The sequence below is a fragment of the Vulpes vulpes genome, chromosome 13 (assembly GCF_048418805.1).
Source record: "Vulpes vulpes isolate BD-2025 chromosome 13, VulVul3, whole genome shotgun sequence".
NCBI classification, from domain to species: Eukaryota; Metazoa; Chordata; class Mammalia; order Carnivora; family Canidae; genus Vulpes; species Vulpes vulpes.
In genome coordinates, this window is record NC_132792.1 from 78169679 (window position 1) to 78181695 (window position 12017).

Here is a 12017-nt window from a genome sequence, read left to right on the forward strand (position 1 = left end):
CTTTACAAATTTTTAATGAACTTAGTGAGAAATATTTGTAAGTCTTGCTTGGTCTCTTATTTAACAGTGAAAGAAAAAAAAAAAGCCAAATACCTTTGGGAAGCTCTTGTTCCTCTTTCTGCTATAAAATATATTGAAGTAATATGTGGGAAAAAACAGGTCAATGATATAGAAATATTCAGCAAAACTACTAGAGGATGCTTATAAAAGTGTTTATTTAAAGCATTAAGAGAGAGTGACTCCTTTTACAGAGTTGGAAGATTTGCTATACCATTTTGCTATATAGATTTTTATTAGTCAGTATTGGTGATCTGTAGCATAAAGCCCTCAAATCCCAATATTGTGGAGCAATGGGGATTTATTTATTCATCCCATGTCCACTGAAGGTCTTCCTGACAGGACACTCTGTCTGTCCTCCAAGGAGACCCAGACTGCTAACAACATGTGCCCCCACCATACAGTGCTTTTTGCTTCCAGCTGCTCAGAACAGGAACCAATCAGATCAAGAGAGATATTGTAAGGTCAGGCCTGAATGCAGCTTCTCTCAATTCTATGTTCCATTGACTAGGACCCAGCTATATTGTCCCACCTTGAAGCAAAGGAGCTGAGTAGTTTACCCATGTGACTAGTAGGTATACTAAAGATGTTTTTCAAACTGTCATGATATAAACCTAAAATGTCTAAGATTATATATTTGGCCAATTCTGCTTCCAGAAGGAAATTTAGTAAGCCTCTAAAAAACAAAATGCCAAAGAATTCTAATGCAAAATAAAGTAGCAAATAAAAAATAGACTCTATTGAAAAACTGTGAATCTTTGACCAGAATGAAAAACTAACACAAAACAAAAACAACCAAGTAAGATTATAGAGATGGTAGCAGACATAAAATGAAACTATCACATAATTCATAGGCAAAGTACTTCAGTCAGGAAGTCAGATTCAAAGTAAACAAAATCAGTAGTTAATTCTATTTAAAAATAGAGCTTTAAAATATTATGAAATGCTGACAATAATTCACAATGAGAAAGGGAGCAGTTACAAACCCTTTCTGCTGTACTGAGTTTACTGATCAGAGTATGACAATGTTTATAAAAACTGTCAACTTTCAGAATGAGTTATTAATCATTTATTTTACTAAAAGACAAGCATTCCAGATTTGTTGATGTCTTCTGTGATATGCAGCTCTCACCTAATAGACACTTGTGCCACTTCCAGCAGTGGTGGCTGAGCAATAAAAAATTCAACAACCCACTGGGTTGTTGAATTTCCCTTAGGAAATTTGGACTGGAAGACAACTTCCTAATCTGATATAGGGCATTTGTAAAAATCTACAGCTAACATCATATTTAATGGCGAACTATTGTGCACATTCCTTCTAACACAAGGAACAAAGCAAAGATTTCTACTTCTACCACTTCAACATAACATTAAAAGTGGTAAAAGTAGAAATCCTTGCTGTGTTTTTTGCGTTGGAGAGAATATGCTTAATATTTCACCATAAAAAGGAGGACAGATTAAAAACAGTCATTGAGATTAGAAAAAAAGAAGTGAAACTGTCTTTATTGGTAGACAACATCATCAATGTAGAAAATCTTAAAATCTACAAAAAAAGATCTCATAGAACTAATATGTAAGTTTAGTATTATAAATATATTATATATATATTAAACACTATAAACATTAAACATTGAATTTATATTAACATCAAAAATACTTATGAACACATATAACATAAATGCTCAGATGTATACACTTAAAACCTCAAAATAATGCTGAGAGAAATGAATGAAAACCTCAATAAATGGAGAGGTATACCATATTCATGGATCAGAAAAGTCAATATTATTAAGATGTCAATTTTACCCAAATCTCTATACAGATATGATGTAATATCAAAATCTCAGCAGGGTTGTTTGAGGATTTTTGGGGAAATTGACAAGCTGATTCTAAAATTAATATGAAATGAAATGATGTTAATTGATCAAAACAATTTTTTTTGTTTTTTTTGTTGTTGTTGTTGTTAACTTTTATTTATTTATGATAGTCACAGAGAGAGAGAGAGAGGCAGAGACACAGGCAGAGGGAGAAGCAGGCTCCATGCACTGGGAGCCCGACGTGGGATTCGATCCCGGGTCTCCAGGATCGCGCCCTGGGCCAAAGGCAGGCGCTAAACCGCTGCGCCACCCAGGGATCCCGATCAAAACAATTTTTTAAAATAACAACATTAAAAAATTTTCCCTACCTTATTTTAAGGCTCATTATAAAACTACACAATATCAACACAGTATGATATTGGCATAAGGATAGAGATAGTGATCAATGGAACAGAATAGACAGTTCAAAAGAAGCCCACACATACAGCCATTTGAAAAAAATGCCAAGGTAATTCAATAGAAAAATTATTTTATATAAATTGGATATTTATATGAAAAATAATGATCATTAACCCATAGCTCACACATATGCAAAAATTAACTAACGTGACCAGAGCTCTAAGTGTAATGAACAAACCATAAACCAATGTAAAAAATACAGGAAAAAAATTTTTGTGGCTTTATGGTAGGCAAAAACTTTTTAGATAGGACACAAAAAGCATAAACTATAAAATTAAAATTGATGAATTGAATTTCATCGGAATTTTAAAATTTTGCTTCTCAAAAGCCAACAGTAAGACAATAAAAGAAAATGAATGGTATTCCATCCATAATGTATAAAGAACACTCAAATTTAAAAAAAAAAGAACCCTTACAACCCAATATTAAATAAAACTACAATCCACTAGCTAATAGGGAAATGCAAATTAAGACAACATTGAGGTAATACCATACACGCAATAGAATTACTAAAATTAAGGAAACTGGAAATATTAAATGCTGGTGAGGATTGGGAACAAATGGAACTCGTACACATTGCTGGGTTGAATGCAAAGTGGTATGGCCACTATGGAAAACAGTTTCATAGCTCATTATATAGGTAAACCTATATTTATCAGATGACCCAGCAGCAATCCCTTTCTCAGGCATTTACCCAAGAGAAATAGGTACATATGAGCTCACAGACTTGTGTTTGATGTCCATAGTAGCTTTATCGGCAATAGCCAAAAACAAGGTGTACGTGTCCACTGACTGGTGAAGGGATGTGGTACATCCATATAATGGAACAATAATACTCAGCAATAAAATACACAAACAATATATGCAACAGCATGGATGAATTTCAAAAGCATTTATGCTAAGTGAAAGGAGTCAGATACAAAACTGTATGATGCCATTTATATGGCACTCCAGGGCAAACAAAGAGACAATATGCAAATCAGTGTCTGCCAGGGTGGAAGGGAGGTAGTTCACCACAAAGGGGCAGAAAGGCCCCATGGGTTGCTATAGCATGGTAATTTTAGGCGGTCCTATGAATATATCCGTTTTAAAATTCATCGAATTATATGCTTAAAATTGCTGACCTTTATTTTGTGTAAATTATATCTCCATTAAGCTTTTTAATAGTTCCTTGGAATTTGGATGTTTATTATTATTATTACAATGCATGTTGAACTTTTTAAAATACTTGAGAATGTTGGTGTATTTATTTTCTATTGCTGTGTTATGAATTAGTAGCTTAAATTATAAGCTTAAATTATGATTATGCATTATAATTTTGTAGCTTAAAACAAAAACACAAAGTTCTGGCAGGATCAACTGGGTTCTCAATTCTGGGTCTCACAGATCAGAATGAAAGTTGTCAGCCATCTGGAGGCTCTGTGGAGAAATCTACTTCTAGGCTCATTCGGCTTGTTGGCAGGCAGCATTCATTTCCTCATGGTGTAGGACTTGGCTTCTCATTTCCCTGACATGTACCCCCTGCATCTTCAAGCCAACAGTGGCTCGTGCAGCTCTTTGCTTTAAACCTCCCTGCCCCCCGCCTTCAATTTCCTTTTCTGCTTTTAAGGGCTCATGTCATTATATTTGACCTATCTGATAATCAAAGATAACATCCCTACTTAAAAAGTCAGCAGATTAGTAACCTTAATGACATCTGCAACGCACCCTTTGCCATCTATTCTCCGTCCTGGGATAGAGATGTGAATCTTGGGGACCATAACACCCCCACACACAGACTACCACTGATAATGTGAGCTGCGAATGAAGGAGCACTGAGTGCAATCTACCGTGTGCCAGACAACAGGCTAATTGCTCCAGAGTCATCCCTCCACTTTGTCTTCCCAGCTGCCATACCAGATGGGCACTATTTATTTGGTCATTGTCCAACGTGGCAAATGGGCATGGGAAGGTTTGAAAAGTGCCAGGATCACTCACTAGTTAATGACAGGGCAGACCTTAGATTCAGATGTATCTGAGTCCCAGAGCACTAGGCTGATGGTGGTTGCATTTTGGTCACTGGTACTCATTCTTGTCAGCGAATGTTATTTTAATACAAAATAGCTATGTCCTCTCACCAGCTCTCAACCAGAATTGCTTGCACTTTCCCTTCGCGATATGTTGCACGGCTTGTAGTTACCTACACTTTCAAGTATTTATCCAACATCTGCTTTTTCACTAAGGGACCAATGCCTTCATGTTATATTTCCACATCCCAACTGATGTTGGTTCATGGTAAGGGCTCGATATGTGGCTGCTGACTGACTGAGCAAGTGAATAACATGTAAGTACACACCCCTCTCTCGTCATCTTCTCCAAATACTGATCATTACTCCTTGCCTTTAAGATGATGAGAGAGAAGAACGGGAGTATGAATAATCAAAAGCATGCACTTGTAGCCCAACCTGCTCCCTGACAGATGAATTATGATATCCCACCAGTGATCTCTGGAAAGAATTGCTAGGATCTCCTATCTCTCTGTGCTACTCACTTTTCTCTTCTTTTCTTCTTTTCTTTTCTTTTCTTTTCTTTTCTTTCTTTTCTCTTTTCTTTTTTTTTTTTTTTTTTTGAAAGAGCGAGCAACAGTCAGGTTGAGAGCCAGATTGAGAGTCAGGCAGAGAGCAAAGGGAGAGAGAATCTTTTTTTTTTAAGATTTTATTTATTTATTCATGAGAGACACACACAGAGAGAGAGGCAGAGACACAGGCAGAGGGAGAAGCAGGCTCCATGCCACCGGGAAGCCGATGTGGGCCTTGATCCCAGGTCTCTAGGATGACACCCTGGGCTGAAGGTGGCGCTAAACCGCTGAGCCACCCGGGCTGCCCGGGAGAGAGAATCTTAAGCAGACTTCACAGCCAGCACAGAGCCTGTCACGGGGCTCAATCTCAGAACCCTGAGATCATGACCTGAGCTGAATCAAGAGCTAGATGCTTAACCAACTGAACTACCCAGAAACCCCCCTCCTTTTTTTTTCAAGTCTGTGCTACTCACTTCTGTTGACAACTAATACTTTTATAATAGTATAGGTCATATCTCATCATCATATTTGAATGAGTGAACAAATTGAGCCCCCGCAACTCTGTATTTTAGGAAACACTGCCTGGATTAGCACATCTAGAGAATGAATTTATTTATTTATTTATTTATTTAATTTTTATTTATTTATGATAGACACACACATACACACAGAGAGAGAGAGAGAGAGAGAAAGGCAGAGACACAGGCAGAGGGAGAAGCAGGCTCCATGCACCGGGAGCCTGACATGGGATTCGATCCTGGGTCTCCAGGATCACGCCCTGGGCCAAAGGCAGGCGCTAAACCGCTGCGCCACCCAGGGATCCCTAGAGAATGAATTTATTTATGGAATCACACAACTTAGTCTTCCCAGACTAGCACATACCTCTCTTTATCCAGTGACTTTACAGCAGGATGGTCAGCGCCCAACAGGCAGGAACTGGGCAGAATTCATGAGTACCTAATGTGGTACGATTGAAACATATGAGCACCCAAAATATTGATTAAATGAATGAATAAATGCAACAAGTGTGCCACATTGAAACGGATCTCAATGACTTTCCTAAAATTTGTATCTTTAATAAAAGAAAAGTCTTTCTCCCTGAAATAGAATGAAGCAATATCCACAACATACAAGGATAATAATGCTGGCCAAATTATTTCTAGAATTTTGAGTGTGAAATTGTCTTTCTTGATTTGCTTGTGTTTCTAGTACTACAAAGACAATGTCCTTTTGATGTTCCTAAATGTAACCCCATGTTAAAGATTAGATTAGTGCAGGAGGGGTTCCCTTTAAACATGGCTGTGATTCTCAGAATGTTAAACAAAGTGTGTCATGAGTGGCTTAATTACCCATTAAAATATTAATTATATGGGTGCCTGGGTGGCTCAGTCGATTAAGCATCTGCCTTTGTCTCAGGTCATAATCCTAGGGTCCTAATGGAACCTGGAGTCAGGCTTCCTGCTCAGCTTCTCCCTCTCCTCCCTGCTCACTCTCTCCCCTGCTCATGCTCTCTCACTATCTCTGTCACTTTCTCTGTCGCGATCTCTGTCTCTCTCAAATAAATAAAATCTTTAAAAAAATAGATAAAATAAAAGAAAATACAGAAAATACATCACCACGGTTTTGTCATCCCCTAACAGTGAAAATATATCAGTGCCTGTTCAAGGTACAGCCTGTTCCAGGTCAGCCATTTGGTATATTACCCACCAATATGGGAGACAAGTTAAAAGAAAAATATCCCAAATTCCTCCCAAAAGCAAAGCACAAATCTGGAATGAGAATCACAGGGAATTTGAATGGCTAAAGGATAATGTAGCAACTTTGAATTTGCAGATGGACTCTTGGCTTTGCTTAGTTAATTTGAAATATTAAATATTTTTTTTAATTTTTATTTATTTATGATAGTCACAGAGAGATAGAGAGAGGCAGAGACACAGGCAGAGGGAGAAGCAGGCTCCATGCACCGGGAGCCTGACGTGGGATTCGATCCCAGGTCTCCAGGATCGCGCCCTGGGCCAAAGGCAGGCGCCAAACCGCTGCGCCACCCAGGGATCCCTAATTTGAAATATTAAGCTAACATAAAAAGATATCATGACACTTTAGACTGATGAGAGATCACAGTTTTTTGTAGGTCAAAAAAGATCAATTGCTAAAATTTTTATAAGGTTGAGCCTAGTGAAGAGACTGAGAATAGATGAAAATCAAATTTTATTTTTGTTTTCAAGAATCACAAAGCCAGAAGGACCCTTAAAGAAAATGAAGTCCAACTTTCTTATTTTAAAACTTATGCTTGTAGGATTAGGCATGAATGAAAGTAGTTGAAAACCCTGAAATATCAATAGGATAAATGAGATAGAAGCTTATTTTATTTTAAGATTTTATTTATTTATTTGAGATAGAGAAAGAGAGAACAGAAGCATAAGGGGGTGGGGAAGGTGGAGGTAGAGGGATAAGTAAACTCCCTGCTGAGCAGAGAGCCTGATCCCAGGACCCTGAGACCACAGCCTGAGACATCGAATACACAGGGGCTGGTTGGAGAAGAGGCTTACACAGCAGGCAGAGGTGAGACCTTGAACTATGGAAACTGTACTATATGGGCGTAGACATTGTCTTACAGGCAGTGAGAAGGCATTTCAATATGGAGCAGAAGGTAGACATGGTTGGATTTGTATAAATCCTTCTGGCAGCTCTCTGGATGGCTTGGAGAAGCTCAGGATGGAAAACAGTGGGCTAATGCAGGAGCTTATTGAGAGAGAACAGATGGATGAGACAGGAGGTGTGCACTGAGGCAGTGAGCACAGCCCACACTTTCTGAGAAAGCTGATAAAGAAAGGAAGAAAGAGATGATGCAGGCCAACAGGATTGATTTCCTTCCAGCTGCAAACAAGTGGGTATGAAAACATGGGCAGCCTGTGCTGTGGGGTGTGTACAGAAGAAGCAGGCTCAAAGGAGACATGGGAAGAGATGGCTGTGTGCACAGATGATGGATCATGTAAGGTAAATGTTCACAATTGAAAAAGTATTTGTTAAGCATGGTTCAAAGGGGTCAGAGAAATCGAGGCTAAGAAAGAGAGTTGATGGGGGTAAAATCATTTGGAGATAGGCAATTCTAGGAGCTTCCTTTCCTCTGAGTGATCAAGAACAATGGTTGAGAATGTGGTTCCAGGGCCTGGTCTCAAATATTTGGACTGGTCCAGGTCTTTTTCTGGTCAGCATCAGCTCACAGAGCCAGGTAGTGCCAGGCCTGGTTGCTCCAGAAAGCTACCTGGCACTCTAGGTTCCCTTGGAACTACCTGGACCCATTCATAACCAAATAACACCACTGCCATGACCTAGCCCTGGGTACCCATGACCCAGCAGTCAGTAAAAAGAAGCATGGCAGGACCCATGGGATTTCTTGTTTGGCCCTGTGAAACAGAGAAACAGCTTTCTTATTCAACCTGCTGACATGATGGCTGTTGCAATGATTACTTCTCATGTATCACATCTTAATTCACAACTACATAAGATGTAAGAATATTATCCTTAGTAAACCTTAAGTATTTGCATTTACCCACCAGTCACTTGATCATATTTTTTAAAATGTTATCTGGAAATATGTTAACACCAATAAATGTCAGTATATTTTGGGAATACACAAATTTATTTTATTTTTTTATTTACTATGCCTTCACAGGGGCTCTTCACAATGGGGTTGTTGCAAGGGAACTGAGGACTCATCCTTGCTCAGGCAAATTCTCATGCTCCCCCTCCCTTAGCACAAATAATAGAACATGGACCGTGTTAACCAAACTTCAAAGATATAGACAGAGGGATGATAGATACAGAGATCCAGAGATGAAAATAGTCATGAATATAGGGAGAGAGAGAGAGAAAGAGAGAGAGAGAGAGAGAGAGAGAGAGAGATTATGTAATTTACAGTCTAGTGGGGAGAAGAGATCAGAGAAAGAAAGTAATCATGGTAGCAAGTGCTAGAAGGAATTGGGGTCCTGAGGCAGAGAATGAGGGTTGGGTAGAGAAGGATTCACTTTACACAGGGAAGTAAAAAACTCTCCCAAGAGTTGCCTTTGGAGATGGGTGAGGAATGTAGAGTTCTGGGGCAGACAGCTGGGTGGCTGGAGGTACTGAAGGCAGGTTGTCACCCAGGGTAGCAGCAAAGACAAGTGGCAAGAGAGAGTAGTAGAGATTCAACCACCCAAACAGTTGGCTAAAATCACCTCCAAATTTCTCATCATTCTCTCTACACAATAAAATTGGTAAAATTGAATTTGTTATGTAGATAAGTAACCTTTATACTAAAGGTTTGTAATTGACTTGAAAATCAATTCTGTGATGTCATTTCCTAAACTGCTTCCAAACGCCTTTATCATAAAAGGTCCTCATGAAGTAAAAGACTTTAATCAATTCAAGGCTCAAGCTATTTATCATGGCAAAACTCCAATTAATTGTGAGTCAAAGGGAAGACAGTTTTGCATGAAAAATTAAAGGAAACATATATAGCATTGATAGTCACTTTAATGTACTTTTATATTTATAAAAACATCCGTTACAAAGTGGAATTTTGGAAAGTTCTGTGATTGTATCATGCCGAGTAAAATTTGCATACAGTACAGATTAAATAGGGTTTTTTATTATCCTATTATTGATTGATTTGATATGAGGTAACTGTTCAGGCTTAATTACTTACTCTGAAAAAGCCCATGAGGGAGGAAGCGGTCCTGTGTCTACTCAACACAAGCAACTGAAAACTACAAATAGGAATTTCAGTTTGCTTTGAAATGAGACTAACTAACACTCTCAGGCCTATAGCTTGTTTCTGAAGTCTAAAAATATTAAGTTCAAAACTTCACAGGAACGTAATGAACGCACTGAAGTTTTCCAGTATGTTGAGCAAACGCTCCCCCACCGAGGACGTTGCCCACTCTCTTGGAGAAGTCAGTTCCACATAACAACGCTTTTGGAAATTTTTCACTAAAAGAAGAAAGAACTTGAGGAAGGGGAGAAATGGGAAAAGAGGACCACAAAATGTTCTTAGCAGATTAAAGGATTTTTGCCTGGTAGAAGAGATTTGACACTTTTAATCTCAATCTTCTGTGGTCTTTTCCCTACATCCTTTTTTCTACTTTAAGGGAAGATGGCTGCTGGGTCCTAAGCCTGAAGCTTGCGAAGAGCTGATTAGCCCGGCCATAGATGCTCACCGACAGGCTTTCAGGGTATGATGTCTGCGAAAACACCTGGACATGCCCATCCGTGTGCTTCCCACTGGTGGAGACCTGGTGGAGACCTGCTCTCTAAGACATGCCAGCACAGAATCTGATCAGACCCTAATGCATGGTTTTCAACAGACCTGCCAGCACAAAGACAGGTGGGGCCCATGGCTTCTCTTATTTGCTACCGACAGCCACTCTTTTGGGTCCTTGCCTTTTAAAATGAGTACTGTAGTAATCTCTATAAATGAAATATTTACTATACAATACTGTCATTGAACAAAAGTCACTAGGGTTTCACAGGTGAGTGTGATTAGAATGTTTGGTCCTTTCCATTTTTTTCTCTACAATCTGATTAGAAATGTCACGGCTGCTAGACAAGAGGACATATGGGAGTATTGTGTAACCAGAGAATGGTTGCAAACTCAAAGTCGTTAACATTTTCTATTGGTTACCTGTTCTCAGAGATTTTGCTTTGGGATAACACAGTCCCTGCCTTCATGGAGCATCCTTGACTCAGGTTTCAAACAGCCTCCCAAACCTTCATTCGACAAACAAATGACACAAGGAGACAAACTCAGAGACCTCAATACTGGAACTATTTCATTCTGGACTGTTACTCATGGAAGGCAGAATTTTTCCTTCAGTCTAACGATGACACCACATATACTATGAAATAATGTGTTGTCTTATTTATTTGTGAGAGAGAAAGGCAGAAAACTAGTGGAGGGGATGGGCAGAGGGAGAAGAACAAGCAGACTCCCTGCTGAGCTGCACCCTTTGTAGTGCTTGATCCCAGGACCATGAGATCATGACCTGAGCTAAAGCCAAGAGTCAGCCCTTAACCGACTGAGCCACCCAGGCCCCCCTGAAATAATTTGTTTTCAAAGGCATTTTCCCATCTGAAATAAAACAAGTAGACACCCTGGAGGATAGTGTAGGATTCATGCTACTGGCTGGGCTATCCCATTTTATTGCTGTCTTAATTCAAAGAGGGTCCCCTCTGTGGTTAAGAAGAGCAGAAAGTCCTCCCGCATGAAAGGACACAGACTCATCTTTCAAATAAGTAAAGGTCCCAATTTACTAGGATATTTTTCAGAAAACAAAGGTCTTCGAAAAGTAACCCCACACAAAAGTGCCAGTTGTCAACGTGGCTCTTGGGGAGTTGGCCTTTTAACCAGCTCAGCATTGCCTTTGGCTTTCCCCGGGTTCCACCGACAACCTCACTTCCCCCCTAAGAGTGAAGGAGGGAGGGAAGACGAACTATTCCAAGTCACTTTTGCTCCCAGCACCACCACCAAAATCTTAAGGGCGTCTCGTTCCAGGCTACTTCCAGGCAGCAGAGCAGAAGCAGACAACCAAGAGAGTGATCCGGCTTTAGGGGCCAGCTCCTCGCCCTCTTGCATCCCGCGAAACAGTCCTGGGGGGGGGGGGGGGTGTCACGCACCTGCTGATTCTTTTTTTTTTTTTAATAAATTAATTTTCATTGGTGCTCAATTTACCCACATACAGAATAACACCCAGTGCTCATCCCGTCAAGTGTCCCCCTCGCACCTGCTGATTCTTGAAGCTCCTCCAGCCTCCCCCGGATCTCCCAGACGATTCCCAGGCTCACCTGGTGTAACCAGGTCCCAGGCTCACCATCCACGGTATCCCTCCTGCAGAGAGCTCGGTGGGTTTTTAGACCTTGGGCCACACTGCGGTGCATCAAAGGGGCTGTGAGCCCAGGGGTCGGCCACAAATTAAAACTCCGCAGTCCGCGCGCACAGGGACCCCGGCGGGGGCGAGCCCAGCGCAGCAGCCAATCGGCAGCCGGCGGACAGGCGTTGCCATGGCCACGGTGTGTCTGTGTCCGCGGCAGCCAATCAGCGGCCGGACAGGCGTTGCCATGGCCACGGCGTGTCTGTGTCCGCGGCATCC

General features: G+C 40.4%; 1 long non-coding RNA gene across 1 annotated transcript in view; it reads right to left on the reverse strand.

The window, feature by feature from the left end:
• LOC112929208 (uncharacterized) overlaps positions 1-11893 on the reverse strand; it is a 74066-nt gene extending 62173 nt beyond the window's left edge. Inside the window, exons 1-2 of the long non-coding RNA XR_011996674.1 lie at positions 11713-11893; positions 5773-5847 (exon numbers count right to left, since the gene is read on the reverse strand). This is a non-coding gene — a long non-coding RNA (uncharacterized lncRNA). The remainder of the gene's footprint in view (positions 1-5772; positions 5848-11712) is intronic.
• Between the last annotated feature and the right edge of the window lie 124 nt (positions 11894-12017).